The sequence below is a fragment of the Lepidochelys kempii genome, chromosome 11, assembly GCF_965140265.1.
Source record: "Lepidochelys kempii isolate rLepKem1 chromosome 11, rLepKem1.hap2, whole genome shotgun sequence".
Lineage (NCBI taxonomy): Eukaryota > Metazoa > Chordata > Testudines > Cheloniidae > Lepidochelys > Lepidochelys kempii.
Genome location: NC_133266.1, coordinates 10,457,671 through 10,480,819, shown reverse-complemented (window position 1 = coordinate 10,480,819; position 23,149 = coordinate 10,457,671). Strand labels below are relative to the sequence as shown.

The following is a 23,149-nucleotide window of genomic DNA, read 5'->3' as shown; positions in this document are numbered from 1 at the left end:
ATGAATGAATAACGAATGCATGACTGTGAAGCAGCAATGACTTTATTGCCTCTGCAAGCGGTGATTAAAGGGAGGAGGGGAGGGTGGTTAGCTTACAGGGAAGTAGAGTGAACCAAGGGGCGGGGGGTTTCATCAAGGAGAAACAAACAGAACTTTCACACTGTAGCCTGGCCAGTCATGAAACTGGTTTTCAAAGCTTCTCTGATGCGTACCGCACCCTCCTGAGCTCTTCTAACCGCCCTGGTGTCTGGCTGCGCGTAACCAGCAGCCAGGCGATTTGCCTCAATCTCCCACCCCGCCATAAACGTCTCCCCCTTACTCTCACAGATATTGTGGAGCACACAGCAAGCAGTAATAACAGTGGGAATATTGGTTTCGCTGAGGTCTAAGCGAGTCAGTAAACTGCGCCAGCGCGCCTTTAAACGTCCAAATGCACATTCTACCACCATTCTGCACTTGCTCAGCCTGTAGTTGAACAGCTCCTGACTACTGTCCAGGCTGCCTGTGTACGGCTTCATGAGCCATGGCATTAAGGGGTAGGCTGGGTCCCCAAGGATACATATAGGCATTTCAACATCCCCAACAGTTATTTTCTGGTCTGGGAAGAAAGTCCCTTCCTGCAGCTTTTGAAACAGACCAGAGTTCCTGAAGATGCGAGCGTCATGCACCTTTCCCGGCCATCCCACGTTGATGTTGGTGAAACGTCCCTTGTGATCCACCAGAGCTTGCAGCACTATTGAAAAGTACCCCTTGCGGTTTATGTACTCGCCGGCTTGGTGCTCCGGTGCCAAGATAGGGATATGGGTTCCGTCTATAGCCCCACCACAGTTAGGGAATCCCATTGCAGCAAAGCCATCCACTATGACCTGCACATTTCCCAGGGTCACTACCCTTGATATCAGCAGATCTTTGATTGCGTGAGCTACTTGCATCACAGCAGCCCCCACAGTAGATTTGCCCACTCCAAATTGATTCCCAACTGACCGGTAGCTGTCTGGCGTTGCAAGCTTCCACAGGGCTATCGCCACTCGCTTCTCAACTGTGAGGGCTGCTCTCATCCTGGTATTCATGTGCTTCAGGGCAGGGGAAAGCAAGTCACAAAGTTCCATGAAAGTGCCCTTACGCATGCGAAAGTTTCGCAGCCACTGGGAATCGTCCCAGACCTGCAACACTATGCGGTCCCACCAGTCTGTGCTTGTTTCCCGAGCCCAGAATCGGCGTTCCACAGCATGAACCTGCCCCATTAGCACCATGATGCATGCATTGGCAGGGCCCATGCTTTCAGAGAAATCTGTGTCCATGTCCTGATCACTCACGGGACCGCGCTGACGTCGCCTCCTCGCCCGGTATCGCGTTGCCATGTTCTGGTGCTGCATATACTGCTGGATAATGCGTGTGGTGGTTGATGTGCTCCTAATTGCCAAAATGAGCTCAGCGGCCTCCATGCTTGCCTTGGTATGGCGTCCGCACAGAAAGAAGGCGCGGAACGATTGTCTGCCGTTGCTCTGACGGAGGGAGGGGCGACTGATGACACGGCTTACAGGGTTGGCTTCAGGGAGCTAAAATCAACAAAGGGTGTGCCTGTACATCAAGGAGTATTTCAGGCAGGACTGCACGGAGGGTTCCAATAAGAAATGGTGCACCAAAGTTATCGTTGTTATTGGAACAAGGAGGTTAGCCTGGCCTCTGATTGATACATGGCTAGATTAACCTCGTTGCGCCTTCTCTGTGACTGACTGCAGTGTGATCTAGACAGGGGAGGAGGAAAATGAGTCCAAAACAAATCTGGTCTATGTCTTGTTCTGACCCACTCCATCGATCCTTTACATCTTTGGCTGGCAGCAGACAAAAAAGGCGCGAAATGATTGTCTGCCCTTGCTTTCACGGGGGGAGGGAGGGTGGGAACGGGGTCCTGACGATATGTACCCAGAACCACCCGCGACAATGTTTTAGCCCCATCAGGCATTGGGATATCAACCCAGAATTCCAATGGGCAGCGGAGACTGCGGGAACTGTGGGATAGCTACCCACAGTGCAACGCTCCAGAAGTCGACGCTTGCCTCGGTACTGTGGAAGCGCTCCGCCGAGTTAATGCACTTAATGCACTTAGAGCATTTTCTGTGGGGACACACACACTCGAATATATAAAACCGATTTCAAAAAAACCGACTTCTATAAATTCGACCTAATTTCGTAGTGTAGACATACCCTTAGAATACTTAGCTCCTATGTGTGTCCCCATTTTACAGATGAGGTAACAGAGGGGTGCCCAAGGTGACTCAGCGGGTCCTAGCAGAGGCAGGAATAAGAAGCCTGGTCTGCTGACTTGCATTCCAGAGCTCTATGCATTATGCCACTACTGCTTCCCATGTTAGTGAGCTCTCCAACGTGCTGTGGACCTACACCAGACCTTGCCTTTTATTGCAGCTCTTTTCCAGAACAGTCTATCTTACAGCCTCGCTTTCTTCTGGATCTTGGGATTTCAGCCAGGAATTTGATTGCCTTACTGTAGTTCCAAAAGGCTGGATTCCCCCTCAGATAAGGGGAAATAGGCTCTTTTGTTTTAGCTTTAGATCAGATACTGCCTCCAAACACCTCGGTGTAACATCCTGACACTACTGATGTGGGAAAGAGAAGCCGTTAGTTTATGAACTCTCAAAACCTTCAGCAAGATCCATCAAAGACGGTCCAGTGAGGTGTAAATGATATCTCCCTGTGCCAGCCCAGGCTTTGCCCCCTCCAAAGGGAAATCTGCCCTGAGGGATAGTAGGTGAGGTTACCGCTACTTTCCGCCTCCGGGTTTTCTGGTAGGGTTTGTGGGTGGGAACAACTTAAGAGTTTATGGATGGGGCAAGATCCATAGGAGACTGCTCCTGGGATGCATTGAATCAGTGTATCTCCAAGTAGCTCGTGTCTTCTGCCTTTTGGACACTAGTCCTTTGAGCGCACCTAGTGGATAACAAGATCATGGTGTCTCTTGCTACTAATGAGAGTGTGAACTGGAGGATGGTCTGGGATTGGTCCTGGGTGGGGAAGTGCGTGGGTGGGCGGGCGTATGTGTGGGTAGGTGGTGGTTACTGGGAGGTAGCCCATATTGGAATTGTATATGGTGTAAGATGGGGAGGGGAGTCCAAGACCATTTCTAGTATATAGGCTGAGGTAGGCCTCACTCTCTTCTTTGGCTTGTTCCCCACTATTGGGGGGCATCCAGCAGGATCTGCACTGTGAGATGCCAGCACAGATTCTGCACTGAATCCGGCCCTTTGTAACTCTTTATGGTGGTGGTGGCATATAGTCAGTGACTTCACTGTACAGGCACATACCCGCTGGCAAAGGTAAGAATGTTCCCAATGCAGTATTCAAAACAAACAGGCCACTCACTCAGTCCTAGAGGTGAACCCTCCTGGGCTAGGGTGAGGGGCAGTGCTGGGGAAAGCAGACATCCTTGGGGCCAAATTCATCCCTAATGCAACCCCACTGAAATCAAAGGCCTTCACTAGGTGAATTTGGTCCCTGTTGCCTTTGCTGTACCTTTTCTGTGAGTTAATTGAGGAATCCAGTTATCAGTCCAGTGCCTTTCACCACCATTCAGTCCATGTAAAGTATTACTTTGGACTAGATCTCATGAATGTGTGGATGAGAGGTTAAAGGAACTCCATTGAATTCAACAGATTTACTCTAGTGGACAAACAGCAGGTGATGAGAATCTGGATCAGCATGTTTTATAATGGCTGCCAGATGATTTTATCACAGATTAAATATTTAATTTTGTTTTTAAGTTTGTTAATGCAAATAAAAATAGCAAGGTTTTTGAGCATCTTTCAGTCTGAAGCTAGTAGATCCCCAGCTGGTGTAGATTAGGGTAGCTCCAAAGACTTCTGTTTTGAGGATCTGGCCAATTGACTTCTATGGGGTTGCTATTGATTTGCACTAATTCAAGTTGAATCAGAACTCAGTGATACTATGCTGATAAGTATCAGTTGAGAATTTGTCCCACTAATATCCAAGAAATAAAACATGAACTTCATCAAAGTGCCTGAAAGATTCTAAACTGGAAAGTTGGTGGTTCAGGTTCACGTGGCTTGGTATGGTACTCTGTATTTTGCATAAAGTGCCCTTACATTAATGATATCTGGCAGTGTTGCTTTCTCAGATCCATAGTTGAAAAATAATCATCTGAAATCAGCTAGGATCAGGACTGAGATACTTTTACTAACCTAGTTTAAAATCGCAGTTGAATCATTCCTTCATGTGGCAGGCTAACTGGTTTAGAGCAAACAATGCACACAGGCAGCAGCCGATTCAGCAGTTTTCCTGGAACTTGCCATACATTTTTGTTTTTTTTTAACGATATGCTTACGCAGCAGAAAAAAATGAGCAATTGAATCATGAAGCTAGATAAAGTGCTGCAAGTATGTGCTGTATGGGGGTCCTTTTCCACCAAATAATGACTTTATCTCCTTACAATAGAAGAATTGAAAGAGATGTGGGAAAGTAGGAGTGAAACACGCTCAGGATTCCATGATTCATTAAAGAGGAAAAGGCCAGCCATTAATATGGGAATTAACCCTCCAAAGTTGCCTCACTTGAGCAGCTGCTGTAGGGAGGCAATGCAGAATGCACAGACTAGACTCTAATGCCCTTTCACAGTGGCTACGATTAAACATATAGTGTTTGTTTCAGCAGCATGTGTGCCACCTCCGTGGGGACAGTTTGCCTGAAAGGGAGGAAAACTCAGGACAAGAAAAGCATTGTACAACCTTTCACCAGTCTGTGTGTGCAGCGTTTGTAGATACCAATGAGCCCCTGGCTGGATTGGCACTGCTTGAGGGGGAATCTGAGTTTGTTGCTAGAAATTATTATTGTTGTAGGCACTGGAGCAAAAATGCTAGTTGATCGAAGGGAGGAAGGTTTGGAACTGTAAGCAAACAGAGAAGATCCATTATGCATTTTTGCAGATGATAAAAGGCTGACAGTTGGAGTCTGCTTATCAAAGAAATAGGTTTATTAGGATAGTCTGTGCTGTCATTAAATAGGCTTCTTTTTATGTTTCATTTTATTTCATTTTCCTGAAGGTATCCAGTTTTTTAAAATCCACTTGTAATGCACCAGAAAAATTGCTAATTTAGATTATTTCTTCTGTTAACGCATAAAAGGAGCATGAAGCATACAGTTCTCTCATCACCAATGGAGCAGGACCTCAGTGCAAACCAAATACTGCTTCTAAGCTTGGGCTTTCCTGGGAAATAAATTGCAAATCATCTTAAAACAAGTTTGTTCCTTGCAAGACGATACCTGTAGTGGAAGTGTGGCCGCAGATCTGTCCCTTAGCATGAGCCTGATGCCTTCAGCACTGCACAGAAAACTAGGTAGGATTTATTGTAACTAGTCACTAGAGAGAAAAATACTAGAAGACAAAAGTGTTGTTTGTGTGATAAGACATCCCTGTGATGAATGGACCTTTCCTTTCGAATCAGGGAAGCAACACGTTGTGATGTGATTTGCTATTTGCTCATAGAGAGAGAGAAGCTGCTGCTTTCCTCTTTTGAAAAAGTTTGGAAGACAAGAAGTGAGACATTAATAATTGAAAATCCAAGTACAGCAATGGCATTTGCCTTAGGAGAGGTCTTGCTTGACCTGAGGAGTATGTTCACTGGTACTTTTCACTCAGGGGTGAAAGCAGCAATTCTCCATAATTGCGTGGGGAGGGAAATTTCAGTCAGTGACACCGAGTCAAATCCCTGCTCTTGCAGAAAGTGCCCTGGGATGTTAAATGGCCACATGCAACCTCTAATTTGAAGGTCTCACCCTAAAGACACTTGCACAATGACCTACGTGGAACTCAACTCCTCCATCTACTATGACATGAAGCTGTAACATGGTAGTGCTCATAAAATGCACACAATATTAGGCTACCTGAGTTTCACTCTTAGCATATTTATGGGCCTCCACTACAGGTGGGGTTTTTGTGTGTGGTCTCATTAATGGAACAGCAATAATAAATTGAAATGTTAACGAGGGATCATTTCACCAACATCAGAGGATATTAACAAACTTGATGAGACCTTTGAAAAGAAAATGACTTCTTAGTATAATTGTTACGTGTAGTCCCTAATTGTCTCCTTTCAAAGGAGTGTGTGTAATTGGCACAAATGTGAAGCTAAAAATGTCATTTCACTTGGAAGTTTTTAATCCCCTAGTTGCCTTACATTGGAGATGAGATCCATAATGCTCCAATGCGCTATTAAAGGTAGTAATACTAGGCGTGATCAAACTCGGGTGTAGCTGCGTGGGGTATTCAAGACAGTGCCTCTCGTTAAAATAAGGTAATGAATTTAACTGGTGTAAGGTAAAGGAAGTTGCTCTTGGTCAAAGTTTCATGCCTTGTTTCTAAGTGCTTGGAGACAGTCATCAGAGACAAGGACATTTTGAATGTAGGCTGAGGTTAGAACCCAGAACAAAGAGTTGAAGAGGGGTTTTAACCTACAGGTGAGCCGACTCACTGTGTGACCTTGAGCAAGTTACTTAACCTCACTCTCTCTTTTTCCCCCTCCCAGGTGAAATGGAGGGGGGTTACTTAACTCACAGCGATGTTCTGAGGCTTCATCAGTTTGCATTTGAAGTGTTTCAGTACCCTCTGATGGGAAGCACAAACAGAAGTGCTAAGGGCCAGATTCTCAGCTAGTGTCAATTGATGTAGCTGCAACTGAGAATCATCTGGCCCAATATGTGTTATCCTTTTCAGTTGTATGTCATGTTTCAGTCTCCTCATTGTGAAGCGGTTGGGACTTGGTGAAGAATGGTGCTGGAAGAAAATGCACCTTTCAGGTGAAAAAGGTGACTTGGTCATTAAATGTAAACAGCTTATTACTGCCTCTTTATTGTGTAAGGATCCAGGTGCCTTGTCCATATTACTGAAATTGTACTCCTCTTTGAAGTATGGTGTCTGCATCTGAAACTCATTATTTGCCTTGCAGGTTGTCTGTGGTTATAGGAATAACTCATTGGCATGTGTGGGGGACAGGAGAGGATCATTCACATGCTCCTGTGTCACGGAAAATGATACCAGTTCTGTAACGTTAGTCAGAGTTATCCAGGAAATTTCTAAATGTGTCCTTGCAAATTAGCATCTTGGCCATTTGGCATGGAACAGGTGGCTTTCTTGGGACACACTTTCTATTGCCGAGCTGTAGAAAGTTCATGTGCTTAATGATTTTTCATCTCTCTGAGCACATACACACAAATGCTTCTTTGGAGTCTAAGTCTTCAGAGCTGTAATGGAGGATTTTAAGATGATGGGCTCTCCTCCCACCCCTTTATTAAACAGTATATTGTAGAGGAACTAAAGCAGGCCAAGAGATACATGTTGGACTGGTTGTTTCCCTTGAGACCATGGGTTAGTATTTAAACATATCTTACTGATTAATCATCCGGAAATCCTCTGGCTCTAGAATCTTGCATAGTCTTGGGAGTTTAAATGTGTGGAGTTAAGTTTTTTAAAAGGAGACAGGTAATTGAGTGAGTGATTTTTTTTTCTTTCATAGATATCAGCAATTTAGAAATTTATTCTTATGCAGAGTCATCTTCTTTCTACCACTGGGGAAAATTGCATAAAACCGAACCTTCAGAGCTAAACAAGTGGCCTCTTTCCAATACCCACTGAAGTAAATGGAAAAATTCCCATTGATTTCAGCAGGAGTTGGATCTAGCCCAAAGTGTACGTCTTCATTACCCACTGGCTCGGCAGATAGTGATCGATCTATTGGAGATCGATTTATCGTGTCTCGTCTAGACGCGATAAATCAGTCCCTGAATTGATACCTGTACTCCACCTCGGTAGGAGGAGTAAGCAGATTCGACGGGAGAGCTGCCTCGGTCGACTCGCCGCCGTGAGGACGGCCAGGTAAGTCGAACTAAGATACTTCGACTTCAGCTACGCGAATAGTGTAGCGGAAGTTGCGTGTCTTAGTTCGAAACACCCCCCCCTCAGTGTAGCCCAAGCCAAAGAGAAGATTATCTATCTAATCTTGTTGCTAAAATGCAACTAACAGTCAGAAAAGCTAGTCTAATTGTATTGTGGCTTCAGCGTTTTGTTCTCTTAGAGCTTGATCCAAAGTGCACTGAAGTGAATTGGGGTCTTTCCATTGACTTCACTGAGCTTTGGATCAGGCCTTGAATGCTTTTTTCATAACAAATTTGCTGAGTTATGGGAGATTACGTTTTTAACCGCCATTTGTAACCACAAACACTACCTGGCATTGGAAAATCAAGTTGTGTTCCTTTTGTCTGTCTTAATTGTGTTGCCGGTACGAAAGATTCCACAACCAGAAATTAACTGGACAGTTCTGTTGATATTAGAACCTAGTTTGCTTTCCCATGGCTGTACTGACTGCAGTCTTAACAGAAGTAAATGCTTGTTTTGGTTAATATAAGGTCAGCAGATATGACCCAACCACATACTGGGAGCGGATCTGTTTTCATGTAGCCAAATCTTAAAATGCTTGTTATGGTTTTGTTAGATCCTCATTTTCTAAAGCTCTTATTGTTTGGCAAATCCTCTTTTAGATTTGAAATTTATTTTCTTTTTTCTTCTGTTATTTCCTTCTCAAATCCTGTATATCCAGATCTGCTTTGGGGGTGGAGGGGGAGGGGAGTGTCTTTTAATATCTTTTTATAGTAGCTAAACTTGTAGCCAAAAAAGATACTGCATTTGTAATGTTCCCATTCTTCTAGGCACTTAACAAGAAAAATGATTGTGTGTGTGGCGTGAATATTCAGCACAGAGCTTTGGTAACTGAGCGGCTCTCTTTTCAGGGCTATCCAACCACACACATTCCTAAGTGATTACCTCATTCCCAGTGCTCTACGCAAGTGTGAAACACACAGGATCTAACCAGTTGCAAAACTTTGCTTACCTTAGAGCTGATTTTCTGCAATAACCTTTTAAACCGCCAATCTAATCCTCCATCTACCCCTGAAACTTTTTCATCTGTTAGCGAAGTGGAAGAGACATTTGAAGTGGAAATGGGGTTGAATCAGTAAGTTATTTGTAGGAATTTCCTCTCCAAGCTGCTAGGTCCTTTTTGGCTCTGAGCATTCAATAACTTCCCAGCCAGGGAATGTGTTTGTCCCTTCCTCCTTTTTTTCCCCTTCCCTCATTTTGCATAGTCTGACACACCATTTACCTCGATCTTCAGCTTTGAAAGCTTTGTGTGCTTTCTCCCCACCCACAATTGCACAAATAAATCACTGAAGAAAATTTGCGTTTGATGAGAATTTTTAGGTGATATTGTTAAATTTTATGTGCAGATTATAATTTGTGTGTATTGGTTCGTGAGAAGAGAGGGTTTATCATCTTGTTCTTTCTAAGACAAACTTTTTTTTTTTACTTTTAAACTTCAAAGTGGATTTAAAATAAGATGACAGCACTTAAAAAGCACCCTCTCCTCTTGCCACTAAAAATCTTTAAGTAGAGGCAGTACCATTTGCTCCAATTTGGAAAAAAAATCAACAGCATTACAAAGTTGAATACTTAACTTATTCCAGGAACTTCTAACCAGCAACAAGTATTGTATTCCAGACAGTCACATTCCAAGCATAACTATGCTTTAGTGCCATCTAGCTAACTCCATGGGTAACTTGTCTTACCCACGTACAGGTCAACGGCTACGGCTGGGCAAAATTGTTTAGATACAATAACAAGTTTTACGAAATGTTTGCTCCAAATTTCAGTACCTTGAGATGCTAGTTAGGTTGAAAAAAATTGGATAACTTCCCTCCCCACCCAAACTGTTTTTCATTTTCACTTTTCTGCTGCATTTTCAGACTGGAGCTATGGCTTTAAATGCGAAACACAATAGGATACACAAAATACCACATAATACACTCATTTAATGCCAGTGGTGAATTTCAGAGTAACAGCCGTGTTAGTCTGTATTTGCAAAAAGAAAAGGAGTACTTGTGGCACCTTAGAGACTAAGGAATTTATTTGAGCATAAGCTTTCGTGAGCTACAGCTCACTTCATCGGTGCATCCGATGAAGTGAGCTGTAGCTCACGAAAGCTCATGCTCAAATAAATTGGTTAGTCTCTAAGGTGCCACAAGTACTCCTTTTCAGTTTTAATTTGGCTCCTGTTTTATTTTTCATTCTGGTTTGGATCCAGGTCTCATAATGTCCTTTGTTTTGTGTGTATGAGTGATGATGCCCTCTTAGTGGTTGGCCTCACTGGGGATATGAGACCTACTGCTATTCATCCTTATAGGAATTCTCCTGTAGCTTCAGTGGTAGAGGTCTGTGCCTTTGTAGCTGACTAGCTAGGGTTCTAGACCTCTCTCTCTCTCTCTCTCTCTCTCGTGTGTGTGGGATTTCTGATTTGCAGCCACACCGTCTCCCATAAGCAAGACAATTCCATCCAAGTTTTATATTCTTACCTGTCACATACACAAATTCCACCTTGGAAATATTAGGGTTTAAACTCTTAATTTAAAAATATCCACAAAACCCTCAGGAAGAGAGAGGATTAATAATGAAATCACCCCTTTTTATATCATCTGAAAATAAGGGAATAGGAAGCCTCTCTCAAGGGAAAGAGGTTCTGGGGTGTGGGCTGAGCAGTCCTGCTGGAGGAACCCGAGGAACAGCCAAGCTTGGAGGGGAGCATTTGAGCATATCTTTAATTTAAAGTCAGCCCTACAGTGCTTCATTTACAAAAAAAATTAAAAAAATAATGAAAGCAGAATTTGTGATTCAAATAATGATTACAGGTTATTAAACTAGGCTTTAAAGACTTTTAATAAATGAAAGGCTTTTAATAAATAATGAACATAGATGATAATGTGCTAGATAGAAAATAGAGAGAATCTTTATTACATTTAACACATTCATTCTCCACCCACCCACTTTCTGCTACTTCTCTTGGTCTTTGGATCACTATCACAAAAATGTGTCCTTGCAATGAAGATTTATCTGGGAAACCCACAAGAATGCAGCAAGTTTGATTGCTGCCAGGGCCTTAAGGATGTGGAAGATCTGACAGAAGCTCTTATACGGTGAACTCCACCTTAACGAAGAAGGAATATCTGGATAATATAAAGAGATATAGTTCAGTTTCCAAAACCAACCCCTATTGTTATATGTCTTACATGTGTATTGGTTTCAGAGTAGCAGCCGTGTTAGTCTGTATTTGCAAAAAGAAAAGGAGTACTTGTGGCACCTTAGAGACTAACCAATTTATTTGAGCATAAGCTTTCGTGAGCTACAGCTCACTTCATCGGATGCATAAAGTGGAAAAAACAGTGAGGAGATTTATATAAATGGCCCACCTGGATTATCACTTCAAAAGGTTTTCTCTCCCCCCCACCCCACTATCCTGCTGGTAATAGCTCATCTTAAGTGATCACTCTCCTTACAATGGGTATTTTTTCATGGTCTGTGTGTATATAAATCTCCTCACTGTATTTTCCACTTTATGCATCCGATGAAGTGAGCTGTAGCTCACGAAAGCTTATACTCAAATAAATTGGTTAGTCTCTAAGGTGCCACAAGTCCTCCTTTTCTTTACATGTGTATGTTAGAGATTGCTGTTGTGATTGATGTACCGCTCACTCAAAGCTTAAGCAGGATGCTCATCCAAACATGAATGGTTACTCTCACCCCCACAGTTGTGGGGCTGGTCAAAAGTCTTTTAGTTGGAAAACTGGTACCTGGTAACACTAATACAGGCACATCAAGATTTGTTCCGTTAGGGCCTGATCCCAAGTCAGTGGGAGTCTTTCCATAGAATCATAGAATATCAGGGTTGGAAGGGACCTCAGGAGGTCAAAGCAGGACCAATCCCCAATTTTTGCCCCAGATCCTTAAATGGCCCCCTCAAGGATTGAACTCACAACCCTGGGTTTAGCAGGCCAATGCTCAAACCACTGAGCTATCCCTCCCCTCCTTGTAGTCTTGGATCAGGACCCTACTCTGTATTAAGGATCTTGTGCATGTATTCAGCAGGAGCAATTATGAAGTGAGAAACCTAACCAGTTATTTCACTACACCTTTTTTCTCTTGGGGGCCTTCAGCTACACCACTTCAGGCTATCACCAGATTATAAAGCTGAGCAGTGGCACTGCTGCCTGGTCAGTAATTGGATGGGAGACAGCTGAGGAAAATCTCGGTCACAGCAGATGGCCATGGTGTTTGGGGGAACTGTACCCCCACAGGTTCTGTCTTTTGAGTAGACATAAAACTGAATCTCTGATCACTTATGACTATGGGAGTTGCTGCAAGAGTAAAGGTGTTAACTCAGAGTCCTGGCCAGATTCTATTTTGGAAAATTAAATTCTACCTGCTTAAATTGCCTCGCCGTTTCATTTGGATAGAAGTCTTCCCATCCCGGAGGTGGATGCCCTTCAGGAGTGGGTGAAGTGATTCCTTTAGGTATACGGTTGTTGAGGCACTTTTGAGTGCCTTCAGGATGAAAGGTTTCAGAGTAGCAGCCGTGTTAGTCTGTATTCGCAACCTATGAATGCAACCGATGTAATGCATCTGATGAAGGGAGCTGTAGCTCACGAAAGCTTATGCGCAAATAAATTTGTGAGTCTTTAAGGTGCCACTCCTTTTCTTTTTCAGGATGAAAGGCACCATATAAATGTGAGATGTTATTATTTTGTGCCAAGCAACAGCCCAGACCTGAAATACATTATGTCTTGGTAATATAGACAGTGCTTATGACTATTAAATTAAACTGTTAAAGCCTCTAGAAAAAACAGAGATGACAGGGAGCAAATTAAATTTGAATTATCGTTAACTTGCTGTGCCAGTCATTTTCAGCTGCATTCTTACTGACCTGGAAGAAAGCAGGGGGAGTGGAATGACATTCACACCTCTTAATTGGAGTCATTATCTGTACTTTGTTATCATGCTGCTCACAACAAGGGCACTGCTGGGACAGTGCAATGTCACAGGTATCAGAGAATGAAGTCTGTAAAGGAGAGTACCTGGTGGCGGTAGCAATTGCCCTGTCATCTTTCTGATTGAAAGCTAAGACGTGGTAAGGCAATTACTCCATCTGCCAGTTATTATGTAGGATAAATTTCTTTGCAGGGTGAAGAGGGGAAAAATAATGCACTTAGATCTAACTGTTCAGCTACTTCAGTAGCTGCAGGATTCCCTTCTTCTTCCCTGTGCTTATATTGGGAATCCTTTGAATGCTGCTAACAGGGTAAATAACTAACTGCATATCTCATTTTAGTTATCTTAGGGAAGTATTGCTGTTGAACATCCATTGGATGGCCGTGACTTTTGTTGATGAGACTGAATGTCTGACTTAGAAGAGTCCACTACCAATCACCCGAGTCATCCGCCAAATTAGACTATTTCAATACTATATGGGCTAATTTTCCCGATCAACAGTAATTAATGGGGTTTATATGTTAATATCACTGCTTTTTTAAATCTTATATGTTATCTACTAGTGTTTCAGTGTGAATCTTTGATTAAGGCTGAAATGGGACTTTCATTCCAGACATGCATCTTCAGGTGCTTCTATAAAAACTACCATTTTGGATGAAATTTCTCTTATGGCAAAAGAGAATTTTCTTTTTGATTATTTTGATGTGAATCCATTCAGATATTGCTGAGTTTTCTCATTGTGGAGAAAATATAAAATGTTATCCTTTAAATGCAACCGCCACCCATAATCTCCCATGTAACCCTAAGAGCCCCTCAGTGGCAAATGGCCCACGATTCTGTAAACTCCCATCAGGTCTGACACCCTCACTACACCTTAACACTTGCCATCGTAGTATTTATCTGTGTAGAGTATTGTGTGTAGTATCCAGTGAAAACTGTGGACACACCAGTCACTGAGAACATTGCATGATGTATGTATGGATGGGGGGTAAAAAGTTATGTATGTGTGCTGGAAATATATTCCTAAAATATGTTTTGGGGGTAGACTTGAGAAACAAATTTTTCCTAGACACACATATTTTACTTTGCCTGTTCACTGTTCTGCCAAAGTAAATTGAGCAGGGTCATGCCAAAGACAGTGGGTGGTTTGTTCACATCTGAGGTAAATGTCATCTGAGGAGGATGAGAAAACAGCATGTTGTCAGGTCATGGGAACACAAACAGAAGGGGAGAAGAACTTAATCTGGAGATGCACTTCACAGGAATATATTTCAAAGGTTTACTAGACTATGAGAATAAGGAGAGTGAGGCCCTTTAACCATCATGTAAGGAACAGAGAGGCCAGCATTGTTTGCATCTGTGAATGGTGGATCCCTGCATATGCGGGTTGGTGATGCTGAAAAGTAACTATTGGTGAAAAAACCGCTTTAGACAAAGCTTGGAGCTTGCGGAGGTTACATGTGTAATTTTAGAAGTGTTATTCTTTTGTGTGATTTGTAACCCTTTTCTGCTTCAGTTATCTCTGCTTAGTATCACTTAACACTCTGTTCTTTATTAATAAACACGTTCTAGTTTTATTATAAATTAATCTCTGCGCTGTTTATACTCAAGTGAGATGTGCACCCTCGGTTGAGCCAAGAGGCTGGTGTGTATTCTGTGTCTTTGGAGACAGGGGACTTGATGTTTCTGTGGGCATCCAAGGTCGGGGGCTGTATGCTGCAAAAGAATGCTATTTCAAGGGATTTGGGAGCTGAAGTACGTCAAGGATTAACCTGCAAGGCAAAGTTTGCCCTGGCAGAGTCCTGTGGAGTTTGTTTGGCTGGCTGACAAACTGGGGTGGCAGGGAGCTGTCACACAGCATAGCACCAACAAATCTCTTCTCACTGAGGCAGATGGGTAATGAGGTGACGTACAGTTCTGGACACCCTGAGAAAGCGTCACACCCAGTGTTACTGCAACGTTGTGATTCAGTTTTTAAATGCATGAAAATTATGAGCTTCAAAGTGCTGGCTCCCACACGGATCATTACTCAGCCAGTCTGCCCATATGTTCATATTTATTATTGCTGTATGTGGTGTTAATATATGCCACCCAGGTAAGAGGCGCAGAGGCAACGCAGAGGGTTTGCTCTTGGGTCGGGCAAGTACATTTTTGTTCATCCAAGAGTGTCATGTGAGGTCTCAAATAAAAGCCAGTGTCAGACTGGTCATCAGTATGATCACGTACCAGATGTTGAGTAAGGAGTTATGTATATACACTGAAAACTATGTCCTTAAAGTCCGTGTCTCAGGACTGGTCCTCAGCAAAGGTGAAAAACAGGTTTTCTGTCAGACAAGAAATGCTTATCTAACTAGCTCTTTACATGTAAATTAAGTATGGTTTAAAGAAAGGGAGTACTTGTGGCACCTTAGAGACTAACCAATTTATTAGAGCATAAGCTTTCGTGAGCTACAGCTCACTTCATCATGCATCCGATGAAGTGAGCTGTAGCTCACGAAAGCTTATGCTCTAATAAATTGGTTAGTCTCTAAGGTGCCACAAGTACTCCTTTTCTTTTTGCGAATACAGACTAACACGGCTGTTACTCTGAAACCTGTAAGTATGGTTTGTTTCACAGTGGGTCTTCTCTCACCAGTCTGAACCAAATGCTAATGAACAATTGTAAGAACTTCAAAGAGAGAAAAGTTTCAGAGTAGCACCCCTGTTAGTCTGTATCCACAAAAAGAACAGGAGTACTTGTGGCACCTTAGAGACTAACAAATTTATTAGAGCATAAGCTTTCGTGAGCTACAGCTCACTTCATCGGATGCATAGAATGGAACATATAGTAAAATATACATACAGATAAGTTGGAAGTTATCATGCAAACTGTGAGAGGCTAATTAGAAGTAAACAGTGATGAGGGAGAGGAGAACCCTATCTTGAGGTGCACATTAACGGTTTGTTGCAGTATATTTGGGGGACAAAGATGACACCCTGTCATCCTTTACCAAGGAAGTATACAGACAGCAAGCTTTCTTCATGAAAGTGTGATCTCAGCCAGGCTAGGTTGAAAACACTGGAGAGAATGTTGGGTGAGATAAGCTTCTTTACACAAGTGGATAACTTCCAAGCCAGTGGTCTCCAGACTGTGGGACATGCCCCCTAGGGTGGTGAGGAGGAACATTTGGGAGGGCATGCAGTGGGGCCTGGGTAAGCCCCCACAGGGAGTGTCATGCTTCCAGCACTGCTCTGCCCCCAGACCAGCTCCATCCCCAGCTCACTCCTCCCCCAACCTCATTCAGCTCTTCCTCCAGGCCTGGGCCAGCCCCCAATGCGGGGTCCGGAGGGAGCACCATTCTTCCAGCCCCGTCCACCCCCCCAGACCAGTTCCACCCCCAACCCCATTCAGCCCCCAGTCCAGCTCTGCCTCCAAGCCAGATCTGCCCCCAGCCCCACTCAGCCCAGCAGCCCAGCTCCGCCTTCATTCCCTCTGTGCCCCCAGACCAACTCAGCCTCTAGCCCTAGCTTCTCCCCGATCCCCTGTTCTGCCCCCAACTCTGCCTTCAGCCCAAACTCCACTACTGAGGAAGCCTTGGCTATGCAATAATGGAGGGCGGGGGCGTGGACAGATTCCATTACTGCTGGGGGGTGGGGGTGACTGGAAAAGTTTGGGCACCATTGGTCTAAGCTAAGTTTGGTGTCTAGAAAGGAAGTTATGATTTTGTTTTATATGCAACCATTTGTTTCCAGTATTCTGACTTGGTATCACTGGTTTTCATGGCAAATGTATTTAAGTGCTGGGGTGGTGAGCAAAATGTTGTTCCTGAGTTGAATCTTACAAGGTGATGTGTGCTGTTCCTTTGGGAACAGCAGCCCTGGTAACTCTGTAGAGTGTTCAGTGGATAAGGGGCTGGACTTTACAGGGAACGCACCAAGAACTTGCCTGCGGAAGCCTGGAAGTCCGTGCTTGTGGTGCCAGAGGCTGGTGGTTTCAGGGAGCTGATCCACAGAAAGCACGGACAAGACTGCCTCACACTAAGGGGAGCAACACAATGCACATAGCAACAAGGCCCTCCAGAGAGTGCCTGGGTAAGCTGTGGGGGCACACACTGGGTGCAGTTCAGGATGTGAGATGTCATCTTCACTGTGGCATGGTTTATAATACACATTAAAGGTTTTGGTGGGCCTTCAACAGAGCAAAAGAGCCTGGGCAATGTGGGGGTGGAGAGAAAGGGAATGTCACCATTAGTATAATAGACTTGCGCTGATCCTTTTCATTACGACGCTTCTTAAGGCTTCTGTAAAAGGTTCATGACTTTATGTGGGATTGATGATTGCCTATGAGTTGACTACATGTATTAACTCAGTACAGCGGATTTAATTCACTGTTGTCAGAAAAGCTTTGGAACACAGTGTATAAAGAGAGCAAAAAGAAATGTTTCTGTAATGTACTGCACGGAGAGACAAAAGTGGGCGTACGTGAAAACGCTCAGGCTGGTCTCCTGACATGAAGGAGAAAAGTTTCTCTATTTTTGTTAAGCAAGTAGAAATTACTGCTGAGCTGGTTTGAAAGTCTGAAGGTTGACAGCACTATCTTGCCACCTCGGGACTCTGCTGTTGCAGTTAAGGTTGCATTGGCATTTCTTTTATAAACCCAGTTCCAAAGGTTTACTCTCTCCGTTGCTTTATGAGACCTAGGACTAATACTTGAAGTGCAGTTCCTTGTTTAAATGACAAATATTTGGATTTGGCAGTGTTAGCTTGGGGTAGCCTGCAGTTTGGATCCGTGACTAAAGGAAACTGACATAAGAACGGCCATACTGGGTCAGACCCAAAGGTCCATCTAACTCAGTATCCCGTCTTCCTACAGTGACCAATGTCGGTGCTTAAGAGGGAATGAACAGAACAGGTAATCATCAAATGATCCATCCCCTGTCGCCCATTCCCAGCTTCTAGCAAATGGAGGCTAGGGATACCAGCCCTTCCCATCCTGGCTAATACTTACTGATGGACCATCCTCCAGAAATATATCTAGTTGTTTTTTGATGCCTGTTATAGTCTTTGCCAGAGGATGTTGTGAGGGCCAAGAGTTCCACAGGTTGACTATGCGTTGTGGAAAGAAATACTTTCTTTTGTTTGTTTTAAACCTGCTGCCTATTAATTTCATTTGGTGACCCCTAGTTCTTGTGTTATAAGAAGGAGAAAATAACACTTCCTTATTCACTTTCTCCATACCAGTCATGATTTTGTAGACCTCGATCATATCCTCCCCTTAGTCATCTCCTTTCCAGGCTGAAAAGTCCTAGTCTTATTAATCTCTCCTCATATGGAAACTGATCCATCCACCTAATAATTTTTTGCCCTTTTCTGAACCTTTTCCAATTCCAATATATCTTTTTTGAGATGTGGTGACCAGAACAGCATGCAGTAATCAAGATGTGGGCATACCATGGATTTATATAGAGGCAATATGATATTTTCTGTCTTATTATCTATCTCTTTCTTAATGATTCCTAACATTCTGTTAGCTTTTTCGACTGCTGCTGTACATTGAGTGGATGTTTTCAGAGAACTATCCACAGTGACTCCAAGATCTCTTTCTTGAGTGGTAACAGCTAATTTAGACCCCATCATTTTATATGTATAGTTGGGATTATGTTTTCCAATGTGCAATACTTTGCATTTATCAACATTGAATTTCATCTACCATTTTGTTGCCCAGTCACCCAGTTTTGTGAGATCCCTTTATAGATCTTTGCAGTCTGCTTTGGACTTAACTATCTTGAGTACTTTTGTATCATCTGCAAATGTTGCCACCTCACTGTTTACATCTTTTTCCAAATCATTTATGAATATGTTGAATAGTAGTGGTCTCAGTACAGATCCCAGGGAACACCATTATTTACCCCTCTCCATTCTGAAAAATGACCACTTATCCCTACACTTAGTTTCCTATCTTTTAACCAGTTACCGATCCATGAGAGGACCTTTCCTCTTATCTCATGACAGCTTACTTTGCTTAAGAGCTGTCAAGGTTCCTTCCCCACTCTGAACTCTAGGGTACAGATGTGGGGACCTGCATGAAAGACCCAGTAAGCTTATTCTTACCAGCTTAGGTTAAAAACTTCCTCAAGGTACAAACTTTGCCTTGTTCTTGAACCCTATGCTGCCACCACCAAGTGTGTTAAACAAAGAACAGGGGAAGAGCCCACTTGGAGACGTCTTCCCCCCAAGCCCTACACCCCCTTTCCTGGGGAAGACTTGATACAATTTGCATAGGTGAACACAGACCCAAACCCTTGGATCTTAAGAACAATGAAAAAGCAATCAGGATCTTAAAAGAAGAATTTTAATTAAAGAAAAAGTAAAAGAATCACCTCTGTAAAATCAGGATGGTAAATACCTTACAGGGTAATCAGGTTCAAAACATAGAGAATCCCTCTAGGCAAAACCTTAAATTACAAACAGACATAAAAACATTCTGCACAGCTTATTTACCAGCCATTTAAACAAAAGGAAATCTAACACATTTCTAGCTAGATTACTTACTAAGTTAACAGAAGTTCTGAAGAGCATTCCTGACCTGGTCCCGGCAAAAGCATCACACAGACAGACAGACACCTTTAGGAAGCGAAGAATGCTGTGTTCAGGTGATGTTTCAGGGGGACGTGTAAGTAGGCAGACCATCATCTATCACATTTGCAAAGTGGACAGGACTCCGGAGTTGACAACGCTTTCTGTGAGGAAAATCCGCCATGGGTTCTTTAATGGCCAGCCAATCAGGACCTTGGCTTAATGTCTCTCCTCTGAATGAGACACAATGGGGTGGGAAAGATTTTCTGATGTGTGTTCATTAGTAGAGTTTCCCCACTGAAAAGCCTGTGAATATACTCAGGCCCAACCCTCGGCTTTGAATGGCCATATGCAAAGCAACATCAGATTCCCGTGACCATAGAATGCACATACCTGTAGCCCTCGTCAGGCTGTAGTGAGTCTTTTTCTCACCTCTTTCAGGCTCTGTAGCCTCTGGGCAGCATATGCTGCAGGGATTAGAAAGAGGCACTAGATTAGAGCCAATGGACAGTTCCAGGCAGTAAGGAGTGGGCGAGAACAGTTTGAGGAATCTGTCTCTGCTATATTAAGAATGTGACAGGGCCATGGACAGGGATGCAATGATGGAGCAGTGACCTTTGATGGGAAGGATGATCCTAGGGTTAGGATGCTAATGTAGAGACCTGGGCTCAATTTCCTGCTCTGCCATGGACATCCTGTCTGATCATGGACAAGTCATGTGGTATCTCTGTGCCTCAGTTCTTCCATCTGTAAATTGGAGATGATACATAGCTCACAGGAATGTTGTGAGAATAAATACATTGCAATGATTGCGAGAGGCTCAGATACAATGGGAATGGGTACCTAAGATATAAGTACCTAAGACAGACAGAGCTCTGACTCGTGTAATGTGGAGCTCTATTGGTCAAATTTTCTCCTGGTGTAAATGGATGCAACTTGGTTGACTTCAGTTTTGCAACTGCAGAGAATGTGGCTCTATGTGTCTGTGTAGGTGGCAGAGGCCTGAGCTGCAAATGTTCAGGTCCAAAGTGAGGGGATGTCCATGTGTGGGACCAGGCCCATGGCTAATAAATTGTACCTTTTACTCAACTACATCCTGCATAAATACCATGCTGTGACCCAAAGAGTAGCTGGTGTCATAACAGCTCTGTCAGTGGACTTACAAACACTGTTTAATATGTTCTTTTCAAAGGTTCTCAGAGGAATTTCCTTTATTAAATAGTCAGGCTATCTGAAGAGCCTTTTCCTGCCGAAGAGGGCAAGGAGGAGTGCTAAGGGGCATGCCAGCATGAGCATTAAGCGAATCCTGTCACACTTTAAGAAGTCCAGGCCTCTGAATTAGCTATTGGGGAAAGAATCAAAATGACACTTCATAGAACTTGAGTTAGGAACCTGAATCGTCATTGTTTGTGACTGTCTAGCTTCTGACATGCTTATTTCCTGCTGCAGGTTGAATGAGCCCAGGTTCCAGATCTGAGCTGAATTAGTGTTAAACTAGTCAAATGAAATTTTGGCTACCTCCACACAAGCTCTAACTTGGGAGACTGTTGAGCTGAGGTAGCGATGGTTCTTACGTGTATTACTGTAGCATCCAGGAGTCCTGGTCATGGGCCAGGGCCCTATTGTGCTAGATGCTGTACAAACACTGAACAAAAAGATGGTCCCTTGCCCCAAGGATCTTACAATCTGAGTATGAGACAACAAATGGATGCAGACAGGCAGGGAACTTCAAGTAAACTATGAGACAGTACTGGTCAGCATGATCGGTAGTTAGAACCCATTGTTCAGCATGTGTAGAGCTGTTGTTGAACTGGAAGAAGAAAACGTTCACACCAACTCTAGAAAGACAAGGTGAGGTTTTGTCATCACTTGTGTATCTCTCTGGGGTGGAGTGAATCTTCCTACTGCTTTCTCTCTCCTCCTTATTTGGAAATTCCCACCTTTGGTCCTTGCAAACTAAGTCCTGGTTGCCAGGGTGGGGAGGAGAGGGGTAATCTGACACTGCAGGGGAAAGGTGAGAGCCAAGAAGGAACCTTGCCTTTGGGGGTCCCTCTGGTGCAGATGGGAAGCACAGACTTGTTGCCAATTGGAGGATCAGGCATGACTCTCTAACCAGGGTGGCCCAGAGTGGTAAGATCACTTTTGTTTTTAGGCTGAAGAGGAATTAGAGGGATGTAACTTTGGTATCTGAGTAACAGTGGCAGTTTTTATTTTTGGCCCAGAGGCAGTGGCAGCTCATTGTCAGCCCCTTAGATTGGAGCACAGTCGCTCCTCCTAACTGTGCACACACTCTCTAATTAAGGGCACTTTGGAACATTCCCCTTAGTCTTCTGCTGCCAAACTACCTAATGAAGCATGGGCACCTTCTCTGAAGTTCTGCTGCTGCTGTTGTGGAGCTTTCTACTAGGATGAGCAAGCCCCAGAGTGTAAATGACAGCGGTATATCTGCTGGGCTCTTTTATAGGGCTTTTTATCAGTATCATTTAACTCCATTTTAGATTTGGGGAAACTGAGGCACAGAGAGGCAAAGTGACTTGCCCACGGTCACCCAACAGACCAATGCCAGGGCCAGGAATAGAACCCAGCTTGCCTGAGTCCCACTGCAGTGCCCTATCCAGTTGGCCAGGGCTGTGCTGTCACATTAGCATCTGTCAATTGCAGGTGGAATTGGGATGAAGGTACATTTATTTTACTTTTCATAGAATCATAGAAGATTAGGGTTGGAAGAGAACTTAGGAGTTCATCTAGTCCAACCCCCTGCTCAAAGCAGGACCAACCCCAACTAAATCAACCCAGCCAGGACTTTGTCAAGCTGGGCCTTAAAAACCTCTCAGGATGGAGGTTCCACCACCTCTCTAGGTAACCCGTTCTAGTGCTTCACCACCCTCCTAGTGAAATAGTTTTTCCTAATATCCAACCTAGACCTCCCCCACTGCAACTTGAGACCATTGCTCCTTGTTCTGTCATCTGCCACCCCTGAGAACAGCCTAGGTCCATTCTCTTTGGAACCCCCCTTCAAGTATCAGAGTAGCAGCCGTGTTAGTCTGTATTCGCAAAAAGAAAAGGAGTACCAGTGGCACCTTAGAGACTAACCAATTTATTTGAGCATAAGCTTTCGTTAGCTACAGCTCACTTAGTTGAACGCTGCTATCAAATCCCCCCTCACTCTTCTGCAGAGTAAATAAGCCCAGTTCCCTCAGCCTCTCTTCATAAGTCATGTGCCCCAGCCCCCTGATCATTTTTGTTGCCCTCCGCTGGACTCTCTCCAATTTGTCCACATCCCTTTTGTAGTGGGGCCCCCAAAACTGGACACAGTACTCCAGATGTGGCCTCACCAGTGCTGAATAGAGGGGAGTAATCACTTCCCTCCGTCTGCTGGCAATGCACCTACGAATGCAGCCCAATATGTTAGCCTTCTTGGCAACAAGGGCATATTGTTGACTCATACCCAGCTTCTCGTCCACTGTAACCCCTAGGTCCTTTTCTGCAGAACTGCCGCTAACTAAGCTTTGATGTAGTATCTCCTTTTCTGAGTGAGACAATACTTCAAGTGCTGCCATGGGTTGGAGGATGGTTAGAAGCTTTGCTTTTGGATTGTGACATTGAAAGAATGATTCAAATATTCTCTATTTATGGTGGATTTGTTTTGTGATTCACATGTGGGCTTTGTTTGCAATGCAGACTTATTTCATATAC

The 23,149-nt window shown here is 43.8% G+C and overlaps 1 protein-coding gene across 10 annotated transcripts in view; it reads left to right on the top strand.

Moving 5' to 3' along the window:
• The window catches only part of SEMA5B (semaphorin 5B), a 363,565-nt gene that overhangs the window by 123,600 nt on the left and 216,816 nt on the right, over positions 1-23,149 (top strand). The gene's annotated exons all lie outside the window — the stretch shown is intronic.